At 37.5% G+C, this 18,760-nt stretch overlaps 2 long non-coding RNA genes across 11 annotated transcripts in view; one reads left to right on the forward strand and one right to left on the reverse strand.

The window, feature by feature from the left end:
• The window catches only part of LOC118614953, a 145,185-nt gene extending 127,320 nt beyond the window's left edge, over window positions 1-17,865 (forward strand). For both annotated transcript variants that reach the window (XR_004956183.1, XR_004956184.1), the window contains exon 3: window positions 11,774-17,865. This is a non-coding gene — a long non-coding RNA (uncharacterized LOC118614953). The remainder of the gene's footprint in view (window positions 1-11,773) is intronic.
• Window positions 1-18,760, reverse strand: part of LOC118614952 — a 93,312-nt gene that overhangs the window by 43,602 nt on the left and 30,950 nt on the right. For 5 of the 9 annotated variants that reach the window (XR_004956181.1, XR_004956175.1, XR_004956178.1 and 2 more), the window contains 3 exons: window positions 17,859-18,672; window positions 15,856-15,950; window positions 4,465-4,653 (listed from right to left, as the gene is read on the reverse strand). This is a non-coding gene — a long non-coding RNA (uncharacterized LOC118614952). The remainder of the gene's footprint in view (window positions 1-4,464; window positions 4,654-15,855; window positions 15,951-17,858; window positions 18,673-18,760) is intronic. The other 4 variants (XR_004956179.1, XR_004956180.1, XR_004956176.1 and 1 more) reach the window with 2 other exon arrangements.

The following is an 18,760-nucleotide window of genomic DNA, read 5'->3' on the forward strand; positions in this document are numbered from 1 at the left end:
CTCTTAGAGCAGTGGTTTGCTGGAGACATATTAGAATCACCTGGGAAGCTTTTTAAAGTCCAGGGGTCAGGCCACACACCAGACAAATTAAATCAGAAACTCAGGGTAGTACTCAGGCATCGCAAATTCTTTTAAGTAAATGTTTTATTTTAGAACAGTTTTAAGTGTATGGAAAAACTGCAAAGATAATACAGAGAACTTCCATATGCTTTAGGGCAGAAGACCATAGAAATGGAGCCATTCTCATCATGTTGGATCAAGGATACATATATCAACATGACTTATCACTATTAATATTGACCCTAATCATTTGGGTGAGATAGTGTTTGTCAGGTTCCCCTGGTATAAAGTTACCTTTTTCTCCCTTTTTTCATACTGCATTCTTTTTAAAGAAGTCACTGTGTTCAACCCACACTTAAGGGGATTTATATTTCACTTCTTTGAGGACATAGTATCTACACAAAATGTTTAGAATTCTTTGGTACGAGGAATTTGTTTTCCTCCATTTATTTATTTATTCAATAATTTATTCATATCAGTATGGTCTCATCTATTTCCTACTTTGGGTTTCATTCCAATACTACATTATTTTGTTGCTCAAATGCTCCAGTTTTGGTCATTGGGAGCTCTTTCGGTTGTCCCCGTGCCCCTTTGGCATACCCTCATCATTGCATTGTTGTTGTTATTTTAACACTTTCTTGCTCTTTGGTACTATAAGATGCTCTATGCTCATCTTTTATACTTTCTACCCTAGCCTTAGAATCAGCTATTTATCTGAATTCAGGTTCCTTTTGTTAGAGAATAATATTAGAACCGAAGATCTGAGTGCTACAGGGGTGTTATTGCTTCTAGGCCCTCTAAGTTGGCAGAACAAGGAAATACAAATGTGTGAATATTAACCTCTGTGTGTGTGTGTGTGTGTGTGTGTGTGTGTGTGTATTTCAATGAGTAACCATTGGTATCTATATTAAGCTAACATGAGTCCATATTGATGTCCCCAACTCTAATCCAGTTACCCGAGGATGATGCCAGCCTACTCCTCTTGCTTATCTGTAATGTCCCGCTCTAACAGTGAGAAACTTGGCTCCCACCATTGTCCATCCATTTATTTAATTGTTGAATTCCAGTATTCATGTATAGTGGTATCAGAATTATTAACTTATACTTCTATGTGAAACAACTTTATCAACTAGAGTATAATGCCTTTAGTCTTACAGACTCCATTCATTTCTAAGGTTACTTTGGCAAACATCATTTTGCTTCCACATCCTTCAGTGAAAAGTTCTATGGCTTTTGACAAATGCGTAATATCATGTATCCACGATCGCAATTATCATACAGAATAGTTTCACTTTCTTAAATAATCCCCTATGCCTCACTTATTCAACATTTTTCCCTTTCCATGAGTCACTGGAAACCACTGATCTTTCTGCCATCTCTTTAACTTTGACTTTGTTATAAAATGTTAATTATATATTATGTAGCCTTTTCAAACTGGTTTCTTTCACTTAGCAACTTGTATTTAAAAGTTGTTTAAGTCTTTTTGTGACTTGATAGTTCATTTTCTTTTATTGCTGAATAATATTTCTTTGTATAGGTATACCAGAGTTTGTTTATTCATTCACCTATTGAGGGGAATGAATAAACAAACTCTGAATGAATAAACAAAAGCTGATTTTTTTCAGCTTTGAGAATTATGAATAAAGTTGCTGTAAACACTCGCATGCAGTTTTTTTGTTTTTGTTTTTTTTTTGTTTTTTGGTATTGCTCTAAGTTCTCAAATCAGTAAATATGTAGTAGTTCAATCAGTGCATGGTATGGTAAGATTACATCTAGTTTTGTAAGAAACTGCCAGACTGTTTTCCAAAGTGTCTAGTATTTTGCTTTCATACCAGCATTAAATGAGACTTGTTTTTCCATATCCTAGTCAACAATTGATGTCAGTTTTAAATTTTTAACCATTTTAATAGGTATGTAGTTAACTCATTATTGTTGTAATTTGCAATTCCCTAATGACAAATGATATTTTTTTACATCTGTATATCTTCTTTGGTGATGTGTCTGATCAGATCTCTTGACCATTTTAAAATATGATTGTTTCTTATTGTCCAATTTTAAGAGTGCTTTGTATATTTTGGATATAAGGCCTTGACTATATATGTGTTTGCAAATATTTTCTCCCAGTCTGTATCTTGTCCTTTGATTCTCTTAACAGTGTCTTTCACAAAACAGAAGTTTTAAAATTTAATAAAGTCCAATTTGTCAATTCTTTCTTTGCTAAATTCTTCTTTTTGTTGTATATCTGAGAACATATCAAACCCAAGGTCACATAGCTTTTTTCCTATGTTTTATACTAATAAATTTAGTTCTATATATTACATGTATAACTATGATCTATTTTGAGTTCATTATTATAAAATGTCTAGATTCATTTTTTATCTTGCATATGGATTACCAATTGGTCCAGCACCATTTGTTGAAAAGCTTATCCTTTCTCCATTGAATTGCCTTTGCTCCTTTGTCAAAAATCAGCTGACTACATTTGTGTGGGTCTATTTCTGGTCTCTCTATTCTGTTCCATTAATTTATATGTCTATTCTTCCCCAACTGAACACTGTCTTGATTACTGAAGCATTATCATAGGTCTTAAAATTGGATAGCATGACTCCTCCAACTTTATTCTTTCTCAGTATTGTCTTGGGAATTGATTTTTTTTTTTTTTTGAAGCTTCCCAAATGATTCCAACATGTAGCCAATAGTAAGAACCATTGCCGTGGAGGCAGCTGCGAATAAAAGCAAGAACATGGATATTAAAGTCAGCAGTCCTTTGTTCAAATTCTTGGTCTAAAGGGTAGCCATTTGAAATCTTGGGGCTTCTGTTTCATATTCAGGAAACTGGAGATTAAAACACTTACTGGCAGGGTTTTTGTAAAAGCGACACCTTGGAAATTGGCATGAGCATGTAGCAATGGACCAGTCAAGATGAAGTCCCTTTTCTCTAATTTAAATGTTTCCTTGACTGTTTCTTAGTGTATTCTTTGATCATTCCCCCCCCCCCAATATTATGAAGGATTGACATAATTATTATGAAACATCTAATAGCTACATAAACATGCAAGATGGGTTATAATCCAGTTTTGCTACTGGAAATTAGCTGCCTAAACTAAAGAAATAAGCCTATTTGATAATGTTTCTGAGAAGAAATTTATTCATGTTGAGCTCATGGGAAGTTAACACTGGTCTATATATTAATGATTTGGGGAAGGGATGAGAATTTACTGACTGCATGGAAAAAAAATAATAAGTAGCAAATAGCAGAAAAGATAAAAAATAAGGATGAAGAAAGTGCTAGTTGGCTTTTTATTAAGGGAAACAGACAAAGATTAAAAAGGACTTTTTTTGAAGCAACGATGCATCTTTTTATGACTATAGCTTTCTACTTTTTAAATTTTGAACCCATGTTTCAATACACATTTACTTGAGTGAGATTATTAGTAAAAAGTGCAAGCAGTTTAAAGATATTTGGTATCAATGTATTCTTGCTTTCCAAAAACCCACCCTTCATTCTACAGAGTAAAAAAATACATATACAAGCAAGCAAACAAACAACAATATAACTAAAAGTCAGAAAAAGTGAAAAGAGAGAAAATAAAAGAACTGAATTTATAAAGTGTCTTTATGCTCCAAGAATACCAGGAATTACACATTTAAATTATGTAATCTTCATGACAAGTGTAATACCATTCTCACTTTATAGATGAGGACTGAAGTCTCAGCAGAGCTCAGTAACTTTTTTGTATGGATATCTTAAGACTTCTGGTACTGCCTCCTTTAGCAGTTTTGAAGTGAAAGACATCTTTAATTTCTTGCAGGACACGGACATGTGTGTTTTCACAATGGCCTCCCTAAGGCAGAGCCCTCCTCTTGCATCTCCCCAGGAGTCATTAGTGAATCCTGGAGCCCTCCATTTCTGCTTTCAAAAGATCTGCCAGCTCAGCAGCAGTGGCAATAATGAGACTGGCCACCATGTAACAGATCCTAGTGACTCACAGGAGGGGCCAGGTGTAGCTCTGCCTCTTCCTCTTGCTGCAGACATTAAACCCAAACAAATTCCTCACAATAAAACTGATGACAAAACTCAAAGAAAAGGAAATGTCAGGGGGTCAGAAGTGGTCACAGAAACCACTTTAGAACCCAATTAAAAGTTGGTATTTTCCATCTTCACTTGTGACAGGTATTTTTGTGCACATTCCCCCCTCAATTCCCTAAGGAGAGGAGATGAGACATAAACCAACAGAGTGGAAAATACTGCTCTCAGGAAAAAAAAAAAAAAAAAAAAAAAAAAAACTGTTATTGAATTAACAGTAGCAGATGCAAAACAACTTAGGAATAATTAGAGATGCTCTAAGAGAAAACAACCCTTTATCATGTAAAGCAGGAAGAAGTAGGGAAATGGTGACTTACATTTTCAAGGTTTTATTCATGACAGAAACAGATGGCTGTCTCCCCACACTTTTGCTGGAATTCCAGGAGGGAGTGTTTTGAAAGTCACTGTCTAGGGTTTGATCCTCTATTTTGCAAGTCCAGAAACTCAATTTCGTCCACTTATTTAAAGCTACTCAGGTTCTCAGGGACTTCCATGCTCATAAGATCCTAAAACACAAACCAATATGCCAAAGTGTTTTTCTTTTTTTCATTTATATTTTTGTTTGTAATTTTTAAAATTTACAATAGCAGATGGAATTTTCTATTGTTATAACACCATCAGAGAACCCTCCTGTATCAGCTATTGCTGCATAACAACCAGGCCAAAACTCAGAGACTTAAAACGATAAACATTTGTTTTTGCTCACACATCTAAGGTTGGCAGGGCAGTTCTGTGGATGTGGGTCAGGCTCAGCTCATCTCTCCTAGGCTCACTCAGGCACTTGTGGTCAGCTGGTGGTTGGTCCACAGGGGGGCTGATCTAAGACGGCCTCACAGACATATCTAGTGTTGCCTGACAATCAGCCAGTGTGATATGGGTAAATGGGCCTTGTTTCTTATTATTGAGCAAATTGGCCTGGATGTGTTCCCATGGTGGCTGTGCAAGATGCAGAGAGAGAAAGGAGTATGCAAGGCCTCTTGAGAGCTAGGCTTAGAAATGGCACACCATCATCTCCCCTACATTCTATTGGTCAAAACAAATCACAAAGCCAGCCTAGATGCACAGGGTGAAGAAATAGTTTACCGCTATTGATGGGATGAGTTGCAAAGTCACATGCAGGAGACACAAATATAAATAATTACAGCTATTCTAGTATCAGCCTTCCACATCTCCCTTTCTTAGGCTCTTGAAAACTGAATTACAGGTCACTTGATAAACATGAAATCAAATATAATTGGATAGTGCTCAGGGGTTATTTCAACCAGACTTCAAATGAACTTGATGAATTATACTCACTCTAAACCCAGAATGAACGAAAACACTAGACTGTCTCTTTTCCTCTCCTTCCCCACCCACTCCCAAGACATATCCCAAATATCCTTTTGGAGATCGTGCCTCAGAGCAGATTTTTTTCTGCAGATGCCTGCCACTAAACACTACCATTATGCATTTTTTTTCTTTTTCTTTTTTTTCCTTTGGCTGGTGTCACTCTTATGGTGACACCTGTTTCCACATAACAGATTTATTTTCTGTAGTCTCTACATTAATTACTATGTTTGGTTTTTAGTCAATAAAAATTTAATTGCTGCTAAAGTTGTTTTAGGAAAAGATAGAGGAAAACATTATCACTTCATCTCCCACACTCTCCTGAGAGAGAGAGAGGGGCAATGGCACTCCTGGAATCTGGAAGGAGAATCTCCCCCTCTCTCCCCTCCCCATTAGCTATTGCTATAATGTCCAGAAATTTCTGGCCCTGTGGCTCATAATCAAATGGGAGAGTCCAAACACCTGCGGACCACAGGTTTATTTCATACACAAGAAATTGTCCTGAATCCCGCCGGAACTGAAACCTAGTAGTTTTGCAGAAATTCAAGAAGCCCAAACCCTGTTAGAGTAAATTAGCATTTAGGGATTCAACATGGCTTTAGAATGAGTCTTTCAGTAGAAATTAGTTTTCTAGGTCGCTATTCCATTACACAGTGCCCTCCTTATGAGAGCCCAGGGGAGAAATTTCTCTCTGATCTCAGAATAGAAAATAGTTGGGCTGCTTTTTAGTATTTGGAATGGTTCTGTCATGGCTATTACTACTGATAATGTAGGTCCCATATGTGAAGGGATCTTTTTAAAGCAGTTTAGTGACAAATCCAAGACCCACTTCTAGAAAATCTATAGAACATTTTGGTGTGAAGTTTTAGATATTAACCTAACCTGACTTTGCCTTATCTTTTATAGTTTATAATCTCTCTGTTCTGCTTTCCTTATTCAATTATTTTTGTTTATTTTGTCCTATTTAATTTCAGTAGACTTAAATGTCTTTTAGAGTCTCAGAGAATAAATAAACAAACAAATGCTACTTTTTCAAGAAAGCTAGTTTAATTTTTTTAAATACATTTAAAAATTCTTCAATTTTATCTGTTTTGATAGAACCTTTTTGATTTCTAGCACTGCGGCCTGAGTTAATCATAATCTCAGTGGTTCATTATCATTGTTGGTCTAAGAAGACTCCTCTTATTTCTTTCTTCCCCTTTATCTCCCATCGTTATTCCTCACCTCTCCCAAGGCAACCTCAATGTGCTTAAATGCATGCTCCTTTGCTAGTATATATTCTTACAAAACAAAATTTTATATGGATAGATCTTAAATGTATGTAAATATTATTATTATAAACTTCAATATGTTTCTTTTTTTCATTCAGCACTATATCTTTAAGACCTAAATTATTTTGTTATGGGTACATCCAGTCTCTTATTTCTCTCTGCTGAATAGCATGATCCCAACACATTTTGACTCTTGACTCTTCAAATTGCCTCTAACTGCTCCTACCATCCTTATTTTTGAGAATGAATAAGTTGCTATTAAAAATTACACCAGGACAGCAGATGTACACTGTAATTGTGGAAGGCAACCTGAACTGCCTTATCACTTTACTCAAGTAGGACCCTTATGAACTCTGAGAATTCCTTCTGGATATGTACCCAGAAGTGGATTTGCTTGGTCAGGAATTATATACATAAACCTAATTTGTGATTTCCATCAATGTCCTTTGCAGAATTTCTAAACAAGTTTACATTCCCATCAATAGTACATGAGGGTTTCTACGGTCCCACATCTCTGCCGACACTTGCCATTATCCTAATTGTGCCAGTCTAGTACATGCAAAGTGATATCTCATTGAGCATATCTTTACATTCTGGTTAGTATTTTGTATTTTCTCTTTCTGTGAATTTTGACTCCTATCTTTGCCCATTTTCCATTGAGATATCTGTCTTATTGATTTGCAGAAAATGAAAAATTTTCTAAAGTAAGTACACATTTCTTTGTCTTCTTAAACAGTTCATAACCAGCATGCCTTTCCTTTCTTACAGAACTAGGGTCACATGATGAGGAGGAGACGTAACAATGCCGGGGTTATTAGATGCTATGGAACCCAGAGTTAAATGAGTACAAAGTAATTGTTTTGGACTGAATTGTGACCCTCCAAAATTCTTATGTTGAAGCCCTATCCCCCAATGTGACTATATTTGAAGATGTGGCCTTTAAGAAGGTAATTAAAATTGAATGAGGTTATAAATTTTGGGCCCTAATCCAATATGGCTTGTGCCCTTATAATAATTGAGACACCGAGCAAGTAGCACACGCTCCCAGAAAAGGCCAAATGAGGAGAGAGCAAGATGGCAGCCATTTGCATGTCAAAGGAGAGGGGCCTCAGGAGAAACTAAACCTGCCAACACCTTGATCAGACTTCCAACCTCCAGGACTGTGAGAAAATTAATTTCTGTTATTTAAGCCACCCGATCTGTGGCATTTTGTTATGGCAGCCCTAGCAGAGTAATATACTAATCAACATCTGGGACACATCTTTATATATAGTCATTTGCATCTTTTGCTTAAGATAAACGAAAGGTGCATAGCTGTATGATAGACTGGACAGTGTAACTTGACTGTCTTTCCAGAAAATCATTTACTGAGTAAATGTCAAAAGTAGCCATATTCCAAATTCTTTTCTCAGACCCTAGCAAATTTCTCTCTTTTTAAAAATTGCAGCTATCAGTATGATCTGTCTTAGAAACATCTTCCAAAGGATCACAACAATAGGTCATGGCTATTGTCAGACAACTTTTCCCTCTCTTTCATATAACTCACCTTGCTTATTCAAGGGTTTGAAAAAAGATTATTTCTCATTATTTGAGACTGGAATTTCAGTGGAAGTTTACTTGAAAACATAAATTCTTCACCTCCCAGGAAAGTAATATTTCTGAAGACATAATATTGGAGCAAGGATGGAAAATGTTGGGTTTCACATAACACCAATCAAACTGACAATGGTTAGAGTACTGTGTTGAGAAAAATCTGGAGGCTGCATATGTCCTCAGTAGGTAAAAACACCGTGATCAGTAGTCTGCCATCACCCTGGTGTCAGGTGGGTATGCCATGTGTGTACCGTCCCTATCTAAATAGACTATCACTTTGTTTTTAACATTTGGGTATGGAAAAAAATAAAAACATCCTGAGACAGGTATCCTTCAAAATTTCATCTTGAATATTGTGAGTCTGGAAGTTCAATATATTATATATAAGATGAAGAAAACGATTTCATGATATCCCCTTTTTCTTTTATTTTAGTTTCTGGAAAATACTTTGTTAATAGTGTCAGTCAGTGACAATGGCAGCCTTGAGTACTTTCCATGTGCCTGCCGCTGATGTGAGCACTTTATATCTATTAACTCATTTAAACTACAGAGAATCCCCATTTTATAAGCAAAGCCACTGTGGCCCAAAGAGATTAAGCAACTTTCCAAAGTCTTGAAGGCAATAAGTGAGGATTCAAACCCAGAAGTCTGACTACTCTTAAATATTACATCATTTTGATGCCTGAAAAAAAGAGAAGGTAAATACCTTTTCAAGAATTAATGCTGTTCTTCAGAATGAGCTAACAATAAAAACGGTTCCTTATCCTTAGGTAAACTTATGGTACTGATGTGAAAATTAAAAAGAAAAAATGTGGAATTAATCAGAAAAAAAAAATGTTGCTTAACCATCTTGTGTTTCTGGGTGTTCAGATTGTTTATTGTGTCATGCTCTGTAGATTGATTATGTAAATTATCTCATTTAATCCTCAAAACCAGCCTATGAAGTGGTTATCTCCATTTTACAGATAAGAAAGTGAAGACAGGAAAGTGATGTAACTTGCTCCCAAATCACATAACTGATAAATGATGGAGCCGAGATCCCAACTTGGGTGGTGTGACTCCAGATGTCAAGTCTTAAAACCACTATTTACTCTACACTCCAAATTTGCAAAGTTTTACTTTAGGTGGCACTTGAGGTTACAGGTGAAAGCTTACATTCATTTAAAGTGTTGACCTCTTTGGGCATTTGGGAGTATCAAAACATGCTGTGTGACACTTAGAGGGCTTTTTACAAAACTTAATCAGCGGTGTTATTTCTAGGAAACTGTTCAAGATAAAGACTGTTTAGAAAGCAGGTATTTCTTCCTCTGGAAGAGTCAGTAAATTCTTGCTTTATGGCTTTCTATTCTTTTTTAATAAAATTATTTTTCAATGTGATGTCTTCCTCTGACATCACCAAGTTCTGTAGAGGAAAATACACAGGGTCAAACACCTGTGCTCTTCTTAAAAACCTTTTGCTTCTGCACTTTAAAATGGACCAAAGATACTGGAGGGATCTATGATTTTTCCAACTGGGGAAAGGTTGTCATAGGTCCTGTAGAATGGTTTCAGGGACAGTGCTAATTATTTTACTACTTGTGTCTGTTATCAGCAACTGGTATATATCCAAACATTGTGATCAGTTCCTACAAATCCATAGGGAACTAACTTCAAGTTGCCATCATAAACTCCACTAGAAATTATTCACAATAGCTAATTTAACACTATGTTGCAGCGTTCTACAGAACTGATCTTATCTTGCTGAACTATTCTGTATCAGACTTTAAATCTCCAAGTCATCAAATCTTCTGGAGAACCCCCTTGTATTCCTGATGAATGTCCTGTGACTCTACAGAAGTTAATAGAACTTGGCCAAACTTGACACTAATTACCTTTTCCTTGTAGTAGCTCTGCTTCTCTCTCTCTCTCTCTCTCTCTCTCTCTCTCTCTCTCTCTCTCTCTCTCTCTCTCTCTCTCTCTCTCTCTCTGCCATTATATATATTTTTACTGTTATTACAATATTTGCTACTTATAACCTTCATGCCACTCTCATTCATATATTTTCACTTTCTCTCCTCTTTTCTATTTCCTTTCCCTGTTGCTTCTCTCATATTCCCCGGCTTTGGGCTGAACGGCAACCAAATGAGTGAGTGGTGGTTCTCAATTTGGCTCTAGAGAGTGGGTCCCCTTCCACTCCCACTTAAGAGAGAAACCCCCTGAAATTGCCTGGCAAAATTGTGTATGTGTGCACACACCTGCATGTGTGCATGCATTTTTCTTCTAGAGAGACAACTGTGGCAGATCCTATGGATTGTCTACTCCCAACCAATTTCCAATTTCCTATGCTCTTGACTTCCTTTGCTAGATGCTGAAAAGCTAAAATTTCCATTTTTTCAACTTCTATTGTTTTGACCAATGAGAAGGAAAATATCCTTTCTTTCATTAAAAAGAAAGCCTCACTAGGAGAAAACCCTTTGCCCTTCCTTCTTTTCCATTATTCCTGCCCGAAATGTACATGTAAAGCATAGATGTACAGCAACCACCTTGCAAACATGTGGCTGCAAATTTGAGGATGAAGACCTATATATAAAGTGGAAAGGAAGACGTTGGAGAGAGATTCAGTAGCTAATAGTATCCATGAACCACCTCTGCACTGTCTACTTCCAGACATATTTTACGTGTTATGAAACCCATATATACACACACAATTTTAAGAAAAGATAAAATTATAAACAGAAATTCTAAAATTTTCTTCCTGCTCCCTGATAGATTGCCTTAATATCCCCTAGGGACACACATCCTCTTTCGGAGACCTCTGCCAAATAACCAAGGCATAACTATTATTAGCCATCAGGAAAACTTTAAATAGCGATAATGAGGAAGGGCGAAAATATCCAGAAAAGTATACTGTAAGATAGGTTGATTATATGAGGTTATTTTTGTTTAACATATAAATGACTGTAAGGAAATACATAGAATGTTAAAGGTAGTAGCTTTAAACTATTGTTATGTTCAAATCTCTCTACATCAACCATGTTTTAATTTGCAATAAGAAAAAATAAAAGAAAAATATTATTTTAAATATACAGTAGTTCTAGGCAGGCCCACCGCAGCTTCCAAAATTTACTTTTTCCTTTAAGGTGCCCTTGTCATGGTGCTGAGTATCTTCCAGGCCTGCACAGACATGTGATGACAGCCAGACAGGTGTGGTGGTGAGGACTTGAGGTGATAGCTCATTTCAGGTGGCCTCTCTAAGGAGAGGAGAAGGGATGGTATGGGGAAAATAAACTCCCTGTGAGACATCACCCATGGTGACCAGACCACCCTCCCACATATCAGTGCACTTTTCCAGTGTCTCATTTCACTTATTACAAAAATTGCCCTAATTCTAAGCCCTGTCAAAGAATAATGAGCATTTAGCTCTGTAACTCCCTCTAGTCCATTTCTTCCTTTTCAGAATGAGGAAGAGTAAGCTCTGAAAAGCTAAGGGTATATCCAAGATCAAAGAAGACACATCAGCAGCAGAGAGTGGACCAGAAGCCTTTCATCATTGAAACTACCATCACTACCACCTGACTGTCCATACAGCATCCTTCCTTCATGCTGGACATTATCATCTCTGTAGTCGCTTATCCTGACAACCTGACAAAAACCTTACTTACAAGGTAGGTGTTGTCACTTCCATCTTAAAGCTGAATAAACTAAGGCTCAGACAGATTGTGTGATTTTTTCCAAGTCTAAAAAGAAACAGCACCAAGACTTGAACCCAGTTCTGTCTGGCTTCCAAAGCTAGGCTCTTTTCACCTCTCCAGGTAACTCAAGACAGTATTTGTTTGATGTTATAAATGTGCCCACAAAGCAATTTCCCACAATTCTTTTATAGGTGTCCTAAGCTACTGGAGCCTGAGGAAATCCATTTCAATGCCAGCTCCATCTGTTCCTCGGTGCAGGGAATGCTTCCTGAAAGAGCTTGTTTTCTCAGTAGCTGATGATATTTGATTTGATTAACACCCTGGGACCTATCACTAGACTTGAGATGATGCCTAATTAATCGCTTACATTAAAGAGCTGTACTTTCTGCATTCGGTTTACACTTCTAGCTTCAATCATGTTTTCACTTCAGCAATAATATTGACATGATTAGAAAATAGTCAGTTCATACTCTGATGTGGACCTGACCTATATGTGGGACTTCCCCAAGCAGATGTCCTGGATAGGTATAAAAAATAGGGCTTTTTTTTTTTTTTAAACAAAGATCTTCTGTTTGTTTTTTCAATGAAAAATTACACTTGAATCAACAAATATTCATTGAGCACTGACCTACTTTGTGTGTAAATCATTACATTTTTAAGGCCTTGTGGGGCTAAAAAGAAGTGCGCCCACTAGGAAGTCAGTCATATTAGACTTAATTCCTTTTTTCTTCCTTTTTTTTTTTTTTGTTCAGATCGGCAAAAGATATTCTACATTAGACATCTTAAATTTCAATAAGCATTTGTTAAGGTCTCCCAAGATATTGTCATGCAAAAGGAAGAAATGACTTGGATGATACTACAATTAAGTGAATTTGTGATGTTAAATGACTCCAGGATTCAAATGAATGTCAAACTGAAAAGAGATGAAGTGCCATGAGACAATCCTATGCAACATTTTTGACCAAAAACTTGGATGATGATACAGAAAAGCAATATTAAATCTTCTGATAGCAGGAAGTTGGAAAAGATAAGTCAGAATTTTGGATGACAAAGTTCTCAACAAATTGAGCAATAGGTTGAATTCTAACATCATGACATTTAGTAGAACAAATGTGACAGAGCCACCAAACCAGTACTGCACAGGGAAGATGTGGCTTTATGAAAAATACTTGAGGATCAGCAAGCAGCTAGGAGCTTAACATGAGGCAATGGTGTCAGGTGTGCCCTAAGTCACTAATGCATCTGTTTGTGCTTGTAAAATACCTAGACTTAGGGTGGTGGGAGCCCTGCTCTAATTCTTACTAGTCAGCCCACCATTAGATACTGAATTCAGTTCAGTTGTAAGTAGGTTGACCATATATGATATTGGTCAATCATTATCACCCACAAAACCTTTTCATTCTAAAAAGACTAGAAAATAGGCAGAAACTAAGACTCCTGGACAAACGGTGAAGTATATTATCCAAATATAAGGGATCTAGACAAACTGGAGGGTATTCAGAGGAGAGACTTGAGGATGCAAAGGCCTCCAAATATAGATTATAATACATTTTTGAAGAAAGAGGTGTTTAGCCTACGAAAGAGCAGCAGGAGGTTTATATGAAAGCTATTTTGAGATATTCAAAGGGCAACATGTGGAAGAGGGATAAGACCTGTGTATTATGGGTCTCGAGGTATCCAATATAGAGGAAATGTCTGCATCTCAGGGAACTCCAGGCCAAGAGGAGAGGAGTGAACAAGTGACTTATGACAATGATTGATGGACTTTTTGAAAGCCTACCTAGGTGTATCCATCAGCTCCTGTTCACGTGCCTACTTAGTTCTTCAAACAATTCCATTAAATAGAAAGAATTCCTTCATAATGCAACACAGCTGCTTTTCTTTAGAAATGTTATTATTATTTACATATTTGGTGGTTCTGCTCTTTGTTTTATCAGAGAAAATTTCCTTTATAGAAGTTAGACACACAGAGGTCTGTGATTCCCTGGGGACCCTCTATATTTTCATATATGCTTTTTTTTAGGGGACTCCTTAGAATTGAGAATTTTATTTAATATTCTCTTTTGTAAATACCAATTCCATATTCCACTAAATCCAAGACACCATCAGTTGTACTAAGCATCACTATTATCTACCATTAAGAAAGAGAAAAAAGCTGCCAATTAAACTCTACCCTAAACTTCTTCACATTTGTATTCCAACTCTCCTGGGTCATTTTTCAACTCAGAATTGGCATGTCTGTTCCCATTTTCTCACATGATATTTGTGTCTGTATCATCAAGAGCATTGATAATGCAGTATTTCTTTTAAAAAGACTTCCACTATTAACTCCAGAATTTTTTCCTAGCTAGTAACACTTGATCTGAAGGCCTTGCTGCTGTCACTTTTGTCTAACTACAAATGACAACAGTAGGCTTTGAGACAATGATTAGGATGTTATTCTTTCTTCAAATAGCCCTTAAATTGTTTGCTGACTGAAACTAAGAGATTAAAGTTATCCAATTATGCTACTATGAATAATAAAAATATTTATTCTTCATGAACAATGACAAATACACCCTTCTTGGCACTGATTGACAGATGTCTGGGATGTTAAAACATGAAATATGTATGTTTTAGAAGTTATAAAATACAGTTTCTCAACCTTCCTTTCTACCTTTTTGTCCTAGGTTATACCTAATATTTCCCAGTCTGCTTTCCTAGTGGCTGTGATAACTACCCTAGCTCTTCTTCCACTGAGAGTTTCCCCAAGTGCACTCCTGGCTTGTCCTTATTTCTACTTTATGCCCAATCTCGTCTACTTTGGAAATATTCCTAAACTTCTCATTTTAGCCAGTTTTCCACTTTACACTCATCAATTGGTAGAAAACAAAGCAAAAATGAAAAGGTCAACCAAGACTTTGCATCTCAAAAGAAGATATGCTTCCTCTCGCACTGTTCTTATTCAGAAGAACTATGTGGCACTATAATACAGAGGTAGTTTGCAGCGCCGGCTGTGAAGTAAAATAATTTGTAGAGAACTTTAAAAGGTAGATTCCGGTGGGCTATCCCAGCACCCACTGACTCAGACTCTCAGGGTAAGGAATGGAATTGGAAAGAAGCAGGCATTTGAATTTTTAAGTGATCCACAGATTAAAATGACACGTCAGCTAAGTTGTAAACCATTAGGTGCAGAAGGACACTAGGCAGTTTCCAGTTCATGCAGGCACAAATTTGAAATCAAGAGTCCTCAACTCAGTGTGCAACAAAAGATAATTCATATGGACAAAGCACAGTTCATTCAAACCACAATATTCATAACATCCTGTATGCAGCAGGATTAAACTAAGGGGTATAAAGAACGTTGTAATGACTGGGCATGGTGATGGGCCTCATGAGATCGCACATGGAAAACAGAGAGTGAGACCTCCTTTTTCCAGCCATCCTACAGTCTAAATGCTGCCTGGTCTGAGGCCATGGGATCTCGTCCTCCATTTTCCAGACATAGTTTTCCAGGCCCACTTCAGAACAAGATGATGTGGGCATAACTCTGATTCCCTGATTTGGGACTATTTTATAACCTTAACATGGAAGGTTGTACGAAAGAGGGACTATGCTCAGAAAATATGCAGATCCCCACACCAAAGGAAGTAGTTTTCATGACCGTGAGGGAGCCCTGACATTCTCCCTTAATCGCCTCCAGTTTTAGCAAAGATTCTTCTGAATTTCAGGTAAGCATTAAGATCTCCCATCTTGTCTGGGTGCAAGTAGATAATTGATGATTCTTCACTTAGCTCTTGGCTTTTTAATCGTGCTGGGAATTCAGGATGCCATTTTCACACAAAAGCCCAGATCATCTCTTACTCACCTCTTACGTCCAGAGATCCTTTGCTCATAACCAGGGAAGAGTCTGAGACTCGTTGTGTCCTGTGAATTTCTTTTCCTTCTGGCCTAAAGCAGAGACTGGAAGCAAGCACATTAGAAACACAAATCATTGCAAATCAGCGCTGATAGCCAAAATAAATATTGATGCTGTACTTTTTTTCTTGCTACTGTGTATTGAACATACACTATATGCCAGGCCCTTTATCTCCATTATCTCATTTAATCCTCTCCACGACCTATGAAATAGGCATCATTGTCCACCCCCATTTTACAGAGTAAGAAACAGGCACAGGTTAAGCAATACTTCCAAGGCCATACAACAAACAAGAGAAGGCTCTGTCTCATGCTTCATGAGAATTTTAAGTTCAATTTACTTGACAAATAGGTATTAAGGCTTTATGACATACCAGGCACCAAAATATGTTCCAGCGTAGGGTGCTAAATTCATGGTATGTGGTATGAGGACCCAATACAGAACACTTCCAGGATTCACACCCAGCAGTAAATACTAACTTAACTTGCAATACAAGGCTGACTTTGGTGAAGGGCTAGAATGAATGTGTGAAGTGCTAAAGGAACAGGAGGAGAGAAGAAATAATAATAACTGAGAAGTCGGGAAAGGTGCCTGGGAACAGGTGAAATTTGAATTAAGCCTTGGAAAACAGGAAAGACATGAATTGTTTTTACTCAAAAGACTTCTGACCACAAATGTGTTGGTTTCCCCTACCCTCACACACCAACCAATTCTCTGATGTCATCTGTGTGTCCTATATTTCAATTCAATTCTGACACTATCTGCCTGGAGTCAGAGTTAGAGCCCACAAGTTCAGGGCTCAGTCCTATAAGACTGTTCCCACTTCAGATGCCAGTTAAAAGCTGTGATTCTTTTGTTACTATTCTGGTGGCATTCTTGAGCAAAGAGGATTCATTCTAATACTCGGCTGTGCTAGGTGCACTAAACTCCCTGAGGCTGGCTCGGACTCTGTACCTCAGATACTACTCAGCCATTTCTGTTCTGGGGTTTTGCATTCTCCTTGAGCTCTTCCGGGAAGTGATGACAAGCCAAGCTGTCAGGTTTCTGTATCCATCACCTTTCCCCTCTGGTGAGCAGAGCACAGAGCCTCTTTCTTAGAGGAGAGAGAGGGCAGCAGAATCTAAGAGCTCTTGCTGCTTCCTCTCTACTCCTCACCTTTCCCCCACTACCTTCCCTTTGCTTCTCCTGACCTCCTGCCAGCATCTAAAAGCTCTTTCCTCCCTCAGATCTAGCCAGCTCCTCACCTCTCTGCCAGCACACCTGGAAAGCATTGTGTTCTACCAGAGGCTCCAACTTATCTTATAGTTTCTATGCCAAATACCCTTAGGGTCTTGACTTTCTACAACCAAAAGCCTTTTTATCCTGTTCTCTGGTGAAACTCCTTTTTTCCCTAATAAATGATTCCTGAATGGGGTTGGGGGTCGGGAGGAGGCAGAGCAACAGGAGCTCTGAAGAAAAATCAGCTAATATATTAAAAATATTATTCTGCCAGTATTCTTACCACTCCTTTAAATTTGGTTCCCCTCTTGGGCAAAGAGGGAAAACTTTACTTTGCTTCCTTCATTTTAATAACTCCTCCCTGTTTTTTGCATCTCAGAAGAATTTCAGTTCCAGGTGACCAGCTCTAGACTGGTCTAGGGGTTGAATTCCAAGGTGACCCTAATACCTACAGATAATGAATTGCACACCATGAAAACTGCCTCGGTCAGAGTTACTGGTAACTCTCTGGAAATTTTCTTAAGAAATGCAGTAGAAGGGACCCCAAGCAGCTGATCACAAAGTGTTCAATACTTTAGAGATATAACAGTTCACGGTAGTCATATGGCTGGTGTGCCTGCTGTGCAGTCTTTGAAAAATTTTAGCACAAGATCCTTAAGTTGGAGCCATGTTTTTCAGGAGGTTCATGTGCCAATTAATCACCACAGAGAAATAAATATTTCTTATGTTGCTACCTGTCCATGCACAGCTTGTCTCTTTGAGGCTTCTGTTCCTTGTCAGCCCTTGTGGCGTGCTTTTGGCATGCTTTTGGCTGGACACTGGAGTCCTTTCTTTGATTCGTATGACAGCCTTGTGTACCAATCTTGGGCACTGAAAGAGAAATAAGTTATTGGTTAAAAAAAAAATCAAAGCCAAAAATGTAGATGTTTGAAAAAATATTAACTTGATTCTTTTCTCCACCAATTGTTCACCTCAACTGAGGACCTAGGGAGTTTCACATCTAAAACAGAACTATATATTAGAAAGACTTCTCAGTTCCAGTGGATAAATACATATAGGGACTATCTCCCACCATAAACCCATACAGATAAGGGTCAGAGATGTCCCTCCCCATAAAGCAGAAAGAATTTTTCCTTGTCACAAATTAAAATACTCTCCTGTGGCCATGGCTTTATTAGTAAACTTGCTCCCAATAGTCACCTTACAAATGATGATTGGGAACAATAAATCATTTCCTTCTGCTACAGAGGCTATTCATGTTGGTTCAAAATAGAAGACTTTCTGATGGAAAGAAACTTCCCTAGGCCAGTAATAATATTTCTAGGAGAAAAGTAGAGGATGGAGGTGGTTGGAGTGGGGCGGGACCCACATTTCCAGGATCCAAAGGTGAACGTTCAGCAGCATGTGGCTTCCATATATTCTTAAACATACCCAGAAGAGATGTTCACTTCACCTTAGCTGTTCTTGTTCGAGATGGGCACTAAATTTATTGTCATGATCACTTCATAAGGTATACAAATGTCTAATCACTGTGTTGTACACCTGAAACTAATATAATGTATGTTAACTGCAATTGCAAATAATTTTTAAAAGGTTTTGTTAATTTTTATCCACACAGAGTTGAATATTATTTAAT

This window comes from Rousettus aegyptiacus, unplaced genomic scaffold, assembly GCF_014176215.1.
Source record: "Rousettus aegyptiacus isolate mRouAeg1 unplaced genomic scaffold, mRouAeg1.p scaffold_m13_p_3, whole genome shotgun sequence".
Lineage (NCBI taxonomy): Eukaryota > Metazoa > Chordata > Mammalia > Chiroptera > Pteropodidae > Rousettus > Rousettus aegyptiacus.